Source organism: Suncus etruscus, chromosome 3 (assembly GCF_024139225.1).
Source record: "Suncus etruscus isolate mSunEtr1 chromosome 3, mSunEtr1.pri.cur, whole genome shotgun sequence".
Lineage (NCBI taxonomy): Eukaryota > Metazoa > Chordata > Mammalia > Eulipotyphla > Soricidae > Suncus > Suncus etruscus.
This window is the reverse complement of record NC_064850.1, coordinates 95,894,286-95,907,402: the sequence shown is the minus strand read 5'-3', so window position 1 is coordinate 95,907,402 and position 13,117 is coordinate 95,894,286. Positions and strand designations below refer to the sequence as shown.

General features: G+C 42.7%; 1 non-coding gene across 1 annotated transcript; it reads right to left on the bottom strand.

Annotated features, from left to right (window-relative positions):
* Positions 1-4,662: 4,662 nt before the first annotated feature.
* On the bottom strand, positions 4,663-4,792 carry LOC126005039 (small nucleolar RNA SNORA22). Its single transcript, XR_007494223.1, has one exon. It is a non-coding gene; the product is annotated as a small nucleolar RNA SNORA22 (small nucleolar RNA).
* Between the last annotated feature and the right edge of the window lie 8,325 nt (positions 4,793-13,117).

The following is a 13,117-nucleotide window of genomic DNA, read 5'->3' as shown; positions in this document are numbered from 1 at the left end:
TTTCTTGTTAAGTTTTGTCAGTAACTTGTATATCTTAGATATTAGCCCCTTGTCTGACAGGTATTGTGTGAATGGTTTATCCCAATCTGTGGGTGACTTTTGTATCCTAGGCACTATTTCCTTTGAGATGCACAAACGTTGTAGCTTAATATAGTCCATTCTGTTTATCTCTGTTTAGGGAATCTATTCTTAAATGCTGACTATGACAAGGAGATTGTGATCCTTGAGTGTGCAAACCCATGAGTGTGCTCACACACACACACACACACACAATGAATCCTCTGGAGGGCAGGGCAGGCTCCCTGAGCTAAGTTGAAGCCCCCCAGGGGGGACCCGGCCAGCAGGAATTAGCTGGGAAGGCTTCTCAGACAACCGCACTCCTATTTTGCTGGGTAGAAGAACAACCACACCTGTAAAAAATCTGAGAGAGGTTAATAATAAAGACCTAAGGCAATGTCTCACTGCTCAAAGGTAACTTTATTGGGCTACAGCTCTTTCTTTTATAGTGAAGGAGAAGGGGGCAGTACAAAGGTGATGTCAGTCATACTTTTGGCGCGAAGGCCCATACAAGGCAAGGATATATTTCAGGCTTTAAGGAACAAAGAAAGTAAATCATGCTCTAAACAAGGAAGTGGGCAGTGGGCTAGGGGGCTGGATGACCTTCAAGTTATGAAGAACGTGCTGTTTCCATGGAAATTTCTAGTGACCTTCTAGCTGCATTCCTAATTGCTTGACTATCAGGAGGTGGTGCAAGATGTGCTTGCCTCAGTGATCTTGAACAGACAATGTAGCATACATTTATTGATAATAGCCTAGTTCACTCCAGATTGTGGTCTTAAGGAGTGAGGCCTAGTTTCTGATAACGGTACCGGACAGTGTTGCTCTCCTCCGGGCTAGAGTTAATTATATCCTGCAGCTGCACATTCCTTTCTCTTTAGCTCAAAAACTTACAGCAAGACTGCATGTAGCCTTTAGGTAAAAGGCTGGACTATGGCAGAAAGAACAGCAAAATGGCCTCAAACAAGTCACAGTCCCCAACATCTCCCCCTTTCTCTTCTAATAAAAGAAGGAAAGTCGTGAACGGGTGGACGAACCGTGTCTTAGGCTACAAGGTTTGACCAGGTCGGACACGGCCAAAGCCGCATTAAAAGGTGGCTACATGCGCCGTGGGTGCGCGCAGAGATCTGAATTATGTGCTGTAGCCTTTTTGGGCCGTGCCCTAACTGGGACCTTGCTAATCCCGTCGTAGGTGTCTCCACAGCCGAGAGCACAAGTACCGGAGCGAGCTCCGTTTGTTAGCTATGCGCTCTATCTCCTGAAAACTTAGTGGCTGGAAGGGCGGCTTGGTGACTAAAGCCAAGTTTTCACAGGAGTCACGCGGGGTTAGACGCTGGTAGTTAACCTGAATAGAGGTTTTTGTTGTCTCATCTACCTGGTTCTTAATAAAGGCAGTGATTTTGCGGAAATTCCATGGGCCAAGAGAAAAGAGCAGCATGAGGCTAACGAGTGGGCCCAAAATAGTGGGCAAGATTGTGTGGAGCCAAGGGGAAGAGAAAAACCAATCCTGACACCAACCTTGTTCTTCATCGAAATGTTTTTGAAAATCTTTTATACCATCACCAATATGTTGAACGCTATCTCTAACTAATCCAGTTTTGTCTTTAAAAATACAACATTGTTCCTTAAGGGCTACACAGACTCCCCCCTCTTTCATAAGGGCAAAATCTAAAGCACGACGATTTTGGAGAACAACATCAGCAAGGGAACTAACAGTATCTGTGAGAAATTGCAGACTAGTTTTAATTTCATTAATGTCTTGTTCTACTGCTTGAGTAAGAGTACGGAAATTGGATTGAGAGGATACAAGAGAGTAGATACCAGTGCCAGCGCCAGTAGCAGCGCCAACAGCAAGGAGAACTGCAAGTGTAACGGAGGTGAAGGGCTCACGACGGTGTCTAGTGAGGGATTGAGAAGAATGTGGATAAGGTGAAGTGCCTGTAGAGGGAAAAGTATATTCTGAATGAATGGTGATTTTTGGAATGAGAATAACGAGAATACAGTAGTCATGTGAAAGGAGAAAAGAGGAACGAATGATAAAAGGAGTAAGGCCAGAAGCACAGGCAAAATAAGTACTATTGGGTGCTAACAGATAAGTTTCTGAAGAGGAAGAGTTGGAGATGTCAATAGTTTCGTTGCACACATTAAGCAGTTGGCTGGGGAGCAGGGAGTCGTTAGGCTTGAGGCAGAGGCCAGAGCCTACGACTTGTCCGACTGTAATGCCATGTTGAGGTTGAGCGTGCCAACGGAGGTTAGAAGGGTTGGAGGTAGAGGAAAGGTTGCCAAAGACTGCAACACCTTCATAGAAGGGGGGACGAGGAGAAAAACAAAGCCAACATCGTTTATAGGCAGGATCTGTAAGGGCAAGAGCAGAGGCATTCATAAGGTTGAGAATAACTTGCGAGGAGGGAGAAGGACTGGAAGGCATAGTGAGTTGCCTGAGAGAAGAAGATGCAGATGGAAGAGGAGGAGGGGGAGAAGGCATGTGTAATAGACCTGAATGAGGATGAAGAAAGGTATTGGGACCAATGGCGAGGGGGTGAGAATTTGGCAATTGTTTAAGTAAACGGAGGGAAAAAAGAAGTCCAGGGTCGGTACGCCTAACATAAAGTCTGAGTCCCCATTGTACGGATTGAGTCCAGTGATGCCGACGTCCAGCAGCAGTAAATTCGATGATGATGGGGTTACACCAACCACGGGTAGAGGAGGATGCATCACAGTTCAGAAAAGGAGGAGTCGGGGGGCGTGAAACGGTGATGAAGTCCCAGGAGGAAGAGGGTTTCCAATAAGCAGTTCCGGTGGTTTCACAGCCCCAGGAGGCGCAAAAGTGTTGGTTATGAGTGCCACACTTATAGTCGCTGGAACGGGGCCGGTGGTGACCAGGGCAGACGTAGAAGGTGGTGAAGGGGTGGCGTAGTACATCACGGCGAATAACAGAGTTGCAGCCACCGCTAGCAGGGGAGTAATAGTCATCGGGGTCAACAGCACGAGGTTGAGGCAGGCGGAAATTGGAGATGCCCCAGTATAGGCTTGCACCCATGGCTAGGGCACAAAGGTCGACTTGCAAGACCGGCCAAGGGATGGAGGTAGAGAGGATGGAGGTTTGGTTGGCGACATCGGTGGGCATCCAAGGCAGCTAGGCAGAGTGTCTAATTTAGCATTGTCAAAGGTGGAGTCAGTTAGAAACAGGTTTGCAGGAATGGCGGCTAGCAGGAGGTTTATAAGAAAACAGCTTGGCAGGAGGCAAAATGGTTACTTCATATAAAAATTAAGAATTTACTTAGTTTTTTGGCTTGGGTATACAGGCAGAAAACATTAGCAATATACATTACACTAGTTATTTTGGAATACCACGGGAATGTTATTTGACCTCTGTTAGACTTTGGCATAAAAGAAATTTTATAATTAACAATTGCTAATTAAAAAAAATTTTTAAACAATATAAAGGATTTTTCTTAAACTTTTAGTTATTATGTTAAAGCTGGATGCTATTTTTTAGCCATAAATACATATTCTATAGGCCTGAACTTACACATAACAGGAAAGCCGGGTGACTGCAAAGTCCAGAAATTCTCCAGGGAAAAGTTATCCCCGATGGCCATTGAGAAATCTGGGGTTTGCCATCTCCCACACCTTCCGCCATGTTCTTAGAAGGACAAAGCTAGCTTAATACATAATTTTTAACACATGATTTTTAGTTGCAAGATGCCAGTTTGTGAACTGACCAGACTGAACCAGGTTGAAAAAATTAATTGAAATTTGAAAAATGGATAAGGCTTTAAAAATTGTATTATTATAAAATGTAGAGATAACAAACAGACAAAACACAAACAGACAAAATAAAACAACACTAAACACAACATTTTACACTTGTGGCCACTTTCATTCATCACAACAGACAGATAAACAGATAAAAGGAGTGATTTAAGACTTATTTATAAAAAATTGACAAGCGCTTTTAAATATTTAGCTAGCATGTTTGTGAGAAGAAAAAAAAATTTTTGTAGAAAAACTTTTTTAGTTTTGAGAAGTACTTAATGTAGATGGAGTGGAACTTTGCTGAAAATAAATTTTAAGGTTTAGATTTAACACAAAACATTTTTAAAACAATTTTAATTTGAAGTTTAAAACATTAAGTAAAATGGTTAATGAGCACTGTAGAAGGAGTCTTTACTTGGAAGTATGAAATGATTTGCTGTAAATGAATAGGTTTTCTTTAAATTGGTTTTGCAGTAGAACAGTAAGACAGCTGCAATAAAGTGTTAAAATTTTTATGATTAAACACAAGAGCATGAACTATGATTATTAAAGGTATAAAAAACTGACTTTAAAAAACAAACAACTGTTTTTACTATGAAGACTTTATGTGAATAATTTGTAAAAAATATTATATACCAAATTAACTAAATGCTTAGATTATTATAAAATATAGTTAAAGACATCTGATGCATTTACACACTTAGAACTTAAGACTAAAATTATATTTAATACTAGTTAATTTGCTTATAAAGTTTAGTTATTTTTATATATTACTTATAAAATTATATATAATATATTTTTCATTTATATTATTTTTTCACTGCGACACAAATATACAGATTTATATAATGTGCTGATATTTTGAATGCACTTAAAATAATAGTTCTTTCAATGCAGAAATAAAGAACAACCATTGCTGTAGCACAAAGTTAAAACTAAGGGTACTATAAAGCATACTTAGGTGTTTACTGTGCATTAAATTAACTATATTGTTTAAAAAGGCTAACCACATTATTTTTCACATAATTTTGTAAATACTTTAAAAATTAAAATAAAACTTTTAATAGAAATATAAGACTTAAATTTAACACTTTTGTGTTCGTTTGGATTTTAAAACACAAAGAAGTTTTTCTTTTACCAATATTTTGTTATCTGTAAAGTGACAGAATTATGACCTTGGTGTAAAATTTTCTGAGAGGCATGAAAAAAAAAGTTTATTGCCCTTATCTTCCTGTTGCTTTTTAATGTTTTAATAATTACTTTACACCACTTAATGCACTAAACCTAATAACACATATCTGACGAAGTGTAGGGCTGACAAGGTGAAGCAGAGTCTTTCACTGATAACTCGGGGAGGGGCCAGCACAGTTAACAGCAGGAAGGCTAGAGGCAAATTATTTACAGTCCGCAGGGTGTAATGATATAGAGAAAAAAAAAAGCAATCTTTTAAGATTAATTACTAATTTATTGGAATTAGAGGGAATGGCAACCGAAGAGGGGAGTCTGGATTGCAAAAGCACCATGGGGATCATGGTTTTATTAATTGATTTGAGAATATGCAAGAGATGCTACTTTTCAGATTTCTTTTGAATAACAAAGATTGGGTATTTCAAGGTGAATTGGAAGGCTTAAAGTGGGAGTGGCAGGGCTTGAGCTGGCTGTTTCCCAAGGCTGGCAGGAAAGAGGCTGAAGGAGGCTGAGGGCTGGTTTGAGCAAAAGTAAAAGGTACATTAGGCTCAAAAGTTTTAACAGCAAAGTGTAGATATCGCAAGGTTTTATGGCTTAGCAGATGATACTTTGTAATTATCCTGCTCACTGTGCCCTTAGAATTTTTTGTAGGCACTGCAGCAGTTTCTGTTTTATGGCACTCAGCCTCACTTTTATTAGTTTGTTTCTTTGAATTCTCAAGAGGGGGGCCTGGCCGTGGAATTCAGTGGGCAGAGGACAGACAACTATAGATTTAGGAGGGCGGGGGAAAGCCTGAAGGGCAGAAACTTGTGAATTAAGAGAAGCAGCCTGTTTTTGAAGGCTTAAGATTTGTTTAAGATTTTCAATTTGGTCAAGTAGTTTCATATCTATAGCTTTAAGAGGGGGAGCGGTGAGAGAAGGGAATCTGCCATGGTTAGGGACTGAGCGTTCTCCACGGTGGAGGCTGCTGAGCAGGCGGGGGAAGACTTTCTCCATTAGGGAGAAAGACAGGAAAGGTAGCGCTGGTTTTTGAGCCAAGAGCATTATCAAGTTTGTTAGAGAGGTGAGAGACCATGGATGTAATTGTGGTGAGTTGGGAGCTTAAGTCAGAAAAAAGGGGGGGGGGAGGGAGAAAGCAGCAACAGTTTGTTGCTGGTGTGGGGGAGCTGCTGGAATGCCGGCTCTGGGGAGCGACTTCCAGGCACAGAGGGCAGCAAGAGCCATGTTGGCAAGCTGAGACCTGGAAAGTGTGTGCTGTACCTTTAAGGTATGAAAAGAGGCGAGGCCAGCTATAAGAGCTTAGAGATCAGGATTCCTGCCTATCTGCAAGGGCTTTGCAGCGGAAAAAAAAGTTAACTTCCCAAGAGACAAAGAGTTCAGCTATTAGATTCTAAGCAGGAGAGCGTGTAAGGGGCTTGGGGGCCATTAGGATTTTGCACAGAGGGTGCAGCGGCAGAAGTAAAGATGAAGGGTCAGAAGAGGAAGGAAACTGAGAGACAGGGCCATGGTGGTGAGAGGGTGCAGGTGAGGCAGGGGGCGCTAAAGGTGCATCATCTGCTGCCTCAAGGGCAGGGATGTTTTCGTTGTCTGGAGCCTCAGCTTCTCTCGCAGAGAAAGCCGGAGCTAAGGGACGGGAGGGAGTGCGTTGAACAGCACCCGTGGTACGAGAAGAACGTTGTCTGAGGGATTGAATGCCCCCTGCAGTCTGTGAGCGGGTGACCATAGGGTGAGAGGAGGCAGAAGAGGAAGCAGGGGAGGCCTGAGGAGGTTGTGGAGCAACCGACAGGGCAGGGACGTCTGAGGAAGGATGCAAGATTGCGGGGTATGCTAGGGTCCCATAAGGTTTTGCTGCTTGAAGCAGCTCAGCAAGGTCTTTTTCATAGCATAAAGGAGTCTCACCCTCCGGAGGTTTGGCATCGCAAGGCTGGGCGTCTTCTTCTTCCATAAATGAATCATGCTGATGTGAAGTGGCCGGCATGGAAGCCGTGCTCATAGCGGCTGTTGCCTCGCGATCACGCTGCGCCCTCTCATGGGGGCGGGGATCAGCGGGCGGAGGGAGGGGTAGGTTAGAATGAGGAGGTAGAGGCTGCTGAAGTGGAGGCGGGGGAAGGTCCTCGCCATTAGGAAGGAGAGCAGGAAAAATAGCAGCGTTAGCAGGTTTTTGTTCACGAGATTGATGAAACTCGTTTGCGAGTTGTGAAATCATAGATGTAATAGTAATAAGGTGAGAATCTAAAGTAGTAGGCTTATGAGGTTCAGGAAAAGCACATTTTGGAGGAGCAGGACAGTCATAAGGAGGAGGAAGAGTTTGTGTGGTTTGTGTAACTGCTGAGCCGTGACAGGCAGCGGCTTCCTCTGCAGGGGTCTGGGTGCATAGAGAATCAAGTTCTTGAGGTGGAGCAGAAGCATGGACAGAAGTAATGGAGGGATATAAATGAGAAGCATTAGAGAGATCTTTAAGAGCATTAGTTACTTTGGAGACAAAGGTAGAAGAATCAGTGGTGGAGGGAGGACAAGGGGAAGGATTCTCAGAGGGAGAAGGGAGATGAGAGACAGAATTAGAACGAGAAGGAGTTCTGGAACACTCACAGGAGACTTGTTGTACATGAGTCTCAACGGCATGGATGATATCTTTGGCGGTTTTGGCATTTTTAGTTACTATGATATCTCTTAACAGGCTCCAATATTGGAACATAATTTTCTCCTTTTGTGGATCCTCATTATTTACAAAATAATCACTCATTTCTTGTCCTACTTTGTCCCAAGTGGACGCAACAATTTCTGGACAGGTAATAATAAACCAAGGACATACATTATGAATGAACATAAGAAAATTACAAATATCCTTTTTGGTAACCTCTACATGTCTGGCTTTCAACTCAGACTGAATATCAATAATGAATTTAAGCTCAGTACTCAAAGAAGCACCCATGGTAACGTATCCTAAGGGTGAAGCCCCAAAAGCCAATCAGGGGCGGCGATCAGAACGACTGAAAAAACTGCAGTTTAAATATTTGATTAAGGCTAACTCGTTTCAACGCTCACCCTGATGAGGTATTCCCGCGATTTATGAAACAGCTCCGGACTCGCCGACCCGTAGTCGTTCGGGGTGTGGTGGTGGTCTTCGAGCCCAGCGTTGGGCGCCAAAATGCGGGGTCCTGAAGCCCCCCAGGGGGGACCCGGCCAGCAGGAATTAGCTGGGAAGGCTTCTCAGACAACCGCACTCCTATTTTGCTGGGTAGAAGAACAACCACACCTGTAAAAAATCTGAGAGAGGTTAATAATAAAGACCTAAGGCAATGTCTCACTGCTCAAAGGTAACTTTATTGGGCTACAGCTCTTTCTTTTATAGTGAAGGAGAAGGGGGCAGTACAAAGGTGATGTCAGTCATACTTTTGGCGCAAAGGCCCATACAAGGCAAGGATATATTTCAGGCTTTAAGGAACAAAGAAAGTAAATCATGCTCTAAACAAGGAAGTGGGCAGTGGGCTAGGGGGCTGGATGACCTTCAAGTTATGAAGAACGTGCTGTTTCCATGGAAATTTCTAGTGACCTTCTAGCTGCATTCCTAATTGCTTGACTATCAGGAGGTGGTGCAAGATGTGCTTGCCTCAGTGATCTTGAACAGACAATGTAGCATACATTTATTGATAATAGCCTAGTTCACTCCGGATTGTGGTCTTAAGGAGTGAGGCCTAGTTTCTGATAACGGTACCGGACAGTGTTGCTCTCCTCCGGGCTAGAGTTAATTATATCCTGCAGCTGCACATTCCTTTCTCTTTAGCTCAAAAACTTACAGCAAGACTGCATGTAGCCTTTAGGTAAAAGGCTGGACTATGGCAGAAAGAACAGCAAAATGGCCTCAAACAAGTCACAGTCCCCAACACTAAGTAAGGTTTCATGCATATCCAGGGATGAGGCAAGGGCTCAGGTTGTACAGTGGCACAGAGTGAGGTAAGGAAGCTCATAGGGAACTCCAGAAATGTGTTCAGTGCTTCCTCATGGGAACTTAACCAGGCTGTGTGCATATGGCAAGTGAGAGTTCATAAGGCTCATAAAACAGCCACTGCTATGAGACAGAGAACTAAGTTGAAACCAATCTGTGCATCTGGAAGGTGTGGAGGCATATTTCAGGATCAAGCTATCTTGGACATCCAGCTGAGGATTGAGAAAGGCCTGAAATTATGTAAAAACCACATGACACCAGAAGGTTGGGCTGGAAACATTTCCTAGAGAGGACAAGATAGAAAATATTTTTTATATTTTCCTGTTTTGTGTGTGTGTGGTTGTTGAAATGATGGGACACACACACCTGACTGAGGAGCTGATATATGTCTACTTAGGGGATTCTGCAAAGTTGCACTCCAGGTTGTTGTGGTGCTTGTGTACTGAACAAGGTCCTCAAGGTGGGATGCTTCTTCTTCTTCTTCTTTTTTTTTTTTTTTTTTTGGTTTTTGGGCCACACCCAGCAGTGTTCAGGGGTTACTCCTAGCTGTCTGCTCAGAAATAGCTCCTGGCAGGCACGGGGGACCATATGAGACACCGGGATTCGAACCAACCACCTTTGGTCCTGGATCGGCTGCTTGCAAGGCAAACACCGCTGTGCTATCTCTCCGGGCCCATGGGATGCTTCTTATTCTAGGGCTCCTGGACATTCTGGTTATAAAATAGGGACCACTACTGAGCCCATACACCAGGGTTACACTTACTGGCCATGGTCTTGCACATGGTCTTGCATGGTCTTTGCTTGTGGTGCTCTCCACAGGTCATGCTCCCTGGTTTTTAATTGTGGTACTTAACACAAGCCTGGATGTGGTGTGGTCAAAAATTGATTGTAGCACAAGAGAGTGAATCACTGACAGGGTTTCCCACACCACTTGTGCTGACAGCTGCCAGGATCTCGCTAAGTGCATATAAGTAGTATGTATGGCATTAAGGAACTAACACAGTCCTTTGTAGGACAGGCTGGCACTGCTCACTGGAATTTCCTCTGGCCCAAATATATTTTAAACTTTGTGAGCCACATATAGCTCTCTTCTGCCTCTTCTCATTGCTTCCTTCTTCCCCTCTCCATCCCTCCCCTTCTCTTCTACCTCTCCTCTCCTTCTCTACACCTTTCCCTCATTTCCTGATCCTCCTTCCATCTTCCTTCTACCCTTCCCTATCTTTCTCTTTCCCTCCCTCTCTTCTTCTTCCTTCTCCCTTTCAACTACTTCCGATGTTCCTTCTGCCTCTTTTAAATAATTCTCTTAAAATCTAAAAACACTGTTACTAGACTTCCCATAGGTTGATTTAGTACACAGGTCATAGGTTGTCAAATTCTACACAGAGAAAGGCAAGTTTATAAAACTAAGAACACTAATAATTAAGTCTAATAATTTAATGTAGCCAGGAAATATGTAGGAATACACATGCTAAAACAAAATTCATTATTTGGGGGAGCTGGTGATAGTACTGTTAAGGTTCATGACTCAGTTCTATCCCAGTCACCACATGGTCCCCAGAACATCACCGGTACAAGGCAGGATTACCCCCCCAAGCACCCCTGGGTAATCCCTGGCAATCCAGAGTCCAAGCAGCATCCTAGTTTTTTAGGTCCTTGCACTGAACCAATGGTCTTCGTGGCTTAGAGTCACAAGGGCTCCTGATCTTCCTGAGCAACACTTGGGAGAAATAACATTTATCTAATGTCTTGTTTTGTTGTATTTGGGGCCACATTCAGCTTGCTCCATGCTCTGTGCTTAGAATAAAACCTCACTGGATACATGCAAGGCAGGTCTCTCACTTTTTACCACATCATTTTTCCTTGTGGGTCATACCCAGTGGTGCTCCAGGCTCACTACTGGCCCTGCCCTCATGGAACATGCTTGGAGGAACTGGGAACCATCTGGGGCTTCACAATGTTGTAAACCTCAGTGTCTACTATAAAATAATAAAAACATAAAAAGGGAAACATATATATACCGAGACCAAGGCAAAAGGCATAGTTCAAATGACCAGAGCATATTCATTGCATCTTGGAGCTCCATATTCAGTACCAGGCACCCCATGGTTTGTTGGGCACCAATGCAAGTGAGCCAGAAGTAGTTCCTGATCATCACTGGGTGTGGCCCAATCTCTCATGACCCACCTCACCTCACAAAGAAAAAGGTCAGATTCAGAGGAACAGCACAATCAAGCCCTTTGGTTGGAGCTTCTATAAATAAAGTAGTTGGGGCTGGATAGATACTATAAGAGTTGAAGTGTTTGCCTTGCACACAGCTGATCCACTTCAATCCTCTCCACTGCATGTGATCCCCAGAATACTGCTAAGAGTGATCCTTGAGCATAGAACTCAAAATAATCCTAGAGTACCTTTGGATATAGCCCCCAAACAAAAGGAATAGCACAACATACATCGTGGAGGTGGGGAGATGACATGGGAAGAAACTAGTAATCATCAATCTCAAGGGATACTTGTTGAGTTTTCCCATTTAATTCTAAAAATTATTGTGATACTCTGAATTCACCTGATTTTTGAAGGTATGTTTTTGGTTTGGGATTGGTTGTTTATGTGTATATTAAGTACCAAGACCAAGCATTGTTTCTGCTGTAACATAAACATCTTGGTTAACTGTTTCCAGTTAACCCATTTGAATCCACAGCACTACATATTTCTCCTGAGCATTGCCAGGGGTTGATCCTGATCAGGAAAAGCCCTTGAGAGTGTGTGGCTCAAAAAGAATAAAAAATGTTTCTTTGAGGTATCATGGTTGACAATAGTATTAATAGTAATGGTCCAGTAAGCAGATCGTTGTTCTTGTTAAGTCTTCTCAGTGTTAAGGGAAGACTCTTTTGAGTAGATCAATGTCAGAGCAGCAGTGGGGTCTTCCCTGGTAGAGGATTGCTTCCAGGTGATGTTATAGACAACTCTGGATGTTTTATAGATGGCTTCCCTGGTTCAGGGGTGAATGGAGAATGCCCATTCTTATGAGGCCTGTGTCAGGTCTATTAGTGTCATTTCTACTCATTTTCATACTGTTAAGGACTTCGTCTTAATTCTTGAATGCACTTTTGGCAGTCCTCCCCAGACCATATGGGATGCCAGTGATTGAATCTGGTTGGCCATGTGCAAAGCAAGGGCCCTACTCTGCTGTATTTCTGGCTGTAGCTGATGAATTTTATAAAATTGCAAAGCCAGTTTGTGAGCAACAGACCTCCTGATTTTATCCTCTAGACTTTCTTCACATTTCCACAGTTTCTCAAAATCTGAGGAAAGGACTGCTTGCTTGCTTTATCAACTTTCCACAGAACTATGCTTAGCAAGGTGATTTTGTGGAATAGTTTGTAGGGCTTAGGTGGTTGCTCAGGGCTTACTTCAAACTTTGTACTCATGGATTATATTGGTGATGCTCAGGATAATTTACATAGTGACAGAGATCAAACTGGTGTGATACCTGCTGCACTATCATTTTGCCAAAAGACTTATTTTTTCTTCAGATTTAGGGTTACTTACAAGTTGTAGTAGTCTCAAAAATATAATCTTATATATGAGTAGTGTCAAAAATACACCCCTATGGTCTTTTAAGGTTGATTTAGAATCTGTAAAGTTTTTGATCTGTTGTTTATCGTTGAAGCTGTGTATCCTTTCTTCAAATCTGAATGCAAGTCTGGATGGGTGCATTTATTTTATGAAATTTTGTCACTATATCCCACCACTGATTCTGGAATGTAGAGGTTGCTTGTATAACTCTGTTGTAATCTTAAGAATGCCCCTTTGTACATAATTTCCCATGTTGATCTTGCTGCCTTCAGTATTCTATCCCTATCTGTGGCATTTGGCATTGTGACATAATGTGTCTTTGGATGCCTTTCATTGGATCTCCTTTAGCTGATACTCTTTGGACATGCAAAATTTGGGTGCATGAAGTCTTTAGCTCTGGAAATTTCTCTGCAATGATGTCTTTGACTGTTGATTTTTTTTTATGAGATTTGTTTGCTGGGACTCTGAGACTCCAGTGATTCTTATGTTGTTTCTGTTAAACCTATTATGGCAGATTTCTCACCTTTCATCTGGGATTTCAGGTGCAAGTGGGTAGGCAGAGCTCTTTATCTAGGTCTCTGCCTCACTGTG